Source organism: Manacus candei, unplaced genomic scaffold (assembly GCF_025592945.1).
Source record: "Manacus candei isolate 608988 ecotype Guabito, Panama unplaced genomic scaffold, ASM2559294v1 h1tg000048l, whole genome shotgun sequence".
In the NCBI taxonomy this organism is placed as follows: Eukaryota; Metazoa; Chordata; class Aves; order Passeriformes; family Pipridae; genus Manacus; species Manacus candei.
Window position 1 is genome coordinate 823532 of NW_026138096.1, and position 4135 is coordinate 827666.

The 4135-nt window shown below is 42.3% G+C and overlaps 1 long non-coding RNA gene across 1 annotated transcript; it reads left to right on the top strand.

Annotated features, from left to right (window-relative positions):
* Nucleotides 1–2308: 2308 nt before the first annotated feature.
* LOC127476077 (uncharacterized) lies at nucleotides 2309–3393 on the top strand. Its single transcript, XR_007906467.1, has 3 exons — nucleotides 2309–2512; nucleotides 2609–2697; nucleotides 3355–3393. It is a non-coding gene; the product is annotated as an uncharacterized LOC127476077 (long non-coding RNA).
* The last annotated feature ends 742 nt before the right edge of the window (nucleotides 3394–4135 follow it).

The following is a 4135-nucleotide window of genomic DNA, read 5'->3' on the forward strand; positions in this document are numbered from 1 at the left end:
AAGGCAGAAAGCATCTGCAGTCCCTCTCTAACAGCTGGGATGAGCAACTCTGAGGAGCTGTTGCTGTGGTTGTTGCTGCCGTAGCTCTGATATTAATGCAACTTCCCATGTTCCTGGAAATTCACTGCAGCAGAAATTGCCATATCAGACTGTGCCATGGATCCATCTGTAGCAGGGTATTATATTGCCTCTAACAGTGGTCAAACCTGGATGCTTTGCACAAGAATGTAAAAGCCCAGGATCTTTACTGTCTATGCAGTGCTGCACCATGAGAAGTCCTTCCTACCCACACTCAGTGAGCAGACAGCCTCCCAAAGCATGAGAGTGGATGACTGTGCATATCTTCTCCAGGTACTTTTTCTGGGAAGTCCTCTGCACCACTTGTCAGATTTTAGGCATGTTTCCTACTTTCCCTGTTTTAAAGCAGAGTTTGGATAGGATGCTTAAGCTGAGTAACGGCCCACGTGGCCTCTCTGTTTCCAGCTGCTGATACAAAAAAATGCTGCTGCTCACTTTTTCCTACCAGCTAACTCCCATCCATGTTCATTGCTGCAGGCTAGACAGAGTCTACCCATCCATGACAGAAAGTTGTTCCCTTGGACTTTTTTCCAGATCACAGCTGCTGTGAGGCTGCGCCACCTGGGCACGTGTCTGCGTGGCCATGCTGGGACCGTGTGCTGGCAGGAGCGGTGGACAGAAGCCCACAGCCCACAGCTGCTGACATTGCTGCACCACTCAAGTGTGTCCGCCCTGGCATGTTTTGCTGATGGCTGTGTGTTGGCTGAAGTTATGTTGTGTTTTTTCCAGGGGTTCATTTTGTTTCAGGCAGTAGAGATGCACATGATGTTCCCGCGACAGCAAGTCTGGGCGTAGAATTGCACAAATCTGTGTGTCCCTCAGAACAGATTTCTCAGGCAAGTGCCAGTTGACTGCCATGGCAGCTTTTCCAGGTGAAAAAGCCCAGGGTAAAGATTCAGTTTAACCTGTGTGGCTCTGTACTGCTGGTGCAGGCTGACCTTGGGCGACAAGGGGTAACTGAATTCTCCCAAAGTTTTCTTAAGCAGGGAGAGTGTGTTATACCCTCTTGCTAAGCCACTGGATCTACCTGGACACATCATCCCCTCCTCAGCCTATCCCCAGCCCTTCTCTCCTATTCCACATGCACATGAATGAGGAAATAAAAGGGAAACAGCAATGTTATAAACCAACACTTAATATTTTTACCCTGGTGATCACATTCTTCAGGGAAACATGTATCTAAATACAGTCATAGCCTGTAGTCAACCAATATTTTTACAGCTCTTAATTAAGGATACGTCAGATATATATTTTTACCATTCAGGGCATAGCTTTGCAAACATTACAGCTGTTAAAATAAGGGAGGGCTGAGTTGTTCACATAGCATATACACCTTGATAATGTCTGGTCAGTTATGATGGAGTAAAACTCCTCCCTTAGCTTCCCTATCTGTGAATAGGGTATGGGAACATGCAGATAATAGCTATGTAGAATTTTTCTCACTCACAAAGATAAAAACAAGAACTATGCAGTCTTACTATTACGATTTCAGCATCTTATATTCTCATATCAGCAGAAGCCTAAGAGTGTTAAAAATATGATAGTGCTCTTATTTCAAATGAGAGTTTTTTCTGATTAAAATTTTTATCAGGTGAATGGAAAATTAAATGTCTATAGGATAGGACATTATATAAGGTTTGTTCTTTTTTTTCTGGCTTACTCTTAATAGAAGCTATATTGAACTGCTTTTTCAAGATTTTTTATTAGAAGCTGTGCTAGGAAGACACTTCCCCATACACTGAGTTGATACTTGATTTCACAAATGAGGTCAGTACCATCTTGATCAAATAGAGCCACTCCTCCAACAAGAAAAGCATCCTGTAGTGAATCAGGACATATGGAACAGACCCAATTCTATTGAAACTAAAATAAGCATGGAAAGGTCTCAAAAGAGATAATTTAAATGCCTCTCATGGCTCTCACCACATATCGCATGCCTGAGCTTTAAAAGGTTAGACTGGAAAAGTCTACTATTTTACCTACCTTGCAAAAAGAAAAAAAAAACCAAAACCAAACACCTCTGTAACATTCTTAATTAAAAGATAAGGAAATGTTCCTCCTAAATACTCACACCTTGCACTTATCTATGACATTTCTGCTAAGGAGCTGAAAAAAGGAGATGAGGACTGTTATCTACACTGGTTCAGCCTATGCCAGATGAGGAACATAACCCAGTTGTCCGCTGTAAAGCCTCCAACCACCCCGAGGCATCCAGCCTGGCATACCGGGACGAGCTGCTCCGGCACTCCCAGCTCCTGCGGCAGCATAGCCTCTGCCTGTGCGTGCTGTCTGCCCTCCTGGCTATTTTCATGATTGCGGGGAAATGCTAGATACAAAAAATTCTTCCGTCACCCTTTATTTTCCATCGCTCTTCCATGTAAAGAATACAGCTATTGGAATCTGGATTTCATGGTCAGCTTAGAAAATATCAGCAGTGAGTATTTAAAGACTTAGACGTGTCTGTCCCTTCATGTTGATTCTGTGGCACTGCTTTGCAGCATGACTGATTAACCTTGTGATATAAATACAGGTTCTCACAGGCAAATTCTTAGTGGAGTGCGAATGACAAAATCTCAAGTGCCAAATATAACCCATGCATCACCACGGAGCTGGGAACAGGTAGGCAATTTTTCTGACAAACTATCTAAGACTGCACTTTCCCAGTCAGCCTTCCTTCTGTTTTCTACTTCAGCTTCAGTAGACTCATCTTCTAATTTTTTCCCTGATGATGCCCTTTGCAGCACTTGTGCCTTCCCTGTGCTGGCAGCCATCCCTTTATAGAGCTCTCTGTGCTCATTCACAAAAGTCAACTGGGTAGAGAGGCCCCATTTCTTCTTTTAGGGCACAATCTTATTCTAATGTTTTTGGTGAGGCTCGTGCTTTAATCCAGAATGAGACACCATTGCTTTATAGTTTTTTTATTTTAGTTATCCTTCATTGTCCTACTGAAAGGGAAAAACAGGCCCCAAGACCTCCCATTGGTCTTGATGATGTCTCTAATATGTGGTCATTTATTGCCTCCTACCAGGTGATTCTTTCCTTTTATAGACAGGGTATTTTGATATTTCATTCTGCTCAAGGGAAGAAGACTAAACAAATAATATTACTGCATTTGGTCTACTTCCTTTTTCTTACAAGACAGTTGATTTTCTCCAAACTGAATAGAATCATTTTCAGTGCAGGTTGAAATGAATAGTGAATGTTAGCTTCTTTTTTTTGTATCGCTCTGAGATTATTTTCTCCCATGACTTCTCACTTACTTTTCTGCTTTTGAAGTGCTCCATACAGGAGAACCATAACACAGTGCAGCACAAGAGTAAAAAAACAGCATCATGTTTTTCCCCAAGGATGTCAAGGCCGTGCCATAATAAAACAGGCTGCTAGGCTACGGGGCTGACCTTCTGTGCCGGTTGCACCATCAACAACTTGGAGATGTTTTCAGGCAAAAGGGATCTGCTTCCTGAAACATTAAGCCTGACCTGCACCTCAGCAGCTATAACTTTGGTGTCTGTGGCTGCAGTGGGAAGGATATAACAGGGGAACTGCAGCCAGAGGAAAAGCTGCGAGTGTCGCACGTTGTACCAGAGATCATGGCAAGTCATTAGCAACAGGCCCTGCAACAGCAGAGAAAAAACTTTTTAAAATGTTGTATAAATGTGTCTATTTTATGTGGAAGAACAATAGAAATCTAGACAGGGGATCAAAATGTGTTTGATCATATGCAGAAAAATAAAAGTAACTTCCAAGAGGATTAGTGTTTCTATACAGAGTCATTGAAATCAATATCCTCAAAGCTCTTCACCATCTCTGAAGTCCAAATCTTCAAATTGGTTTGACACACTTTGTCAGAGAGCAAAAATCCCCAGCAAACCAAAGAAACCCCAAACCGCTGAGCCCACTATTCTGAGTAGTTTGTCAGCACTTCACACAAGCACTACTGAAACGAGGTTCAGCAGTCTTGAGCTTTGCAGTCTTTTTAAAAGAAATGTTTTTATTGCACTTGAAATAAAAAGGAGTTGGTATATGAAAATCAAAGTACTACACGCCTCAAAAGATA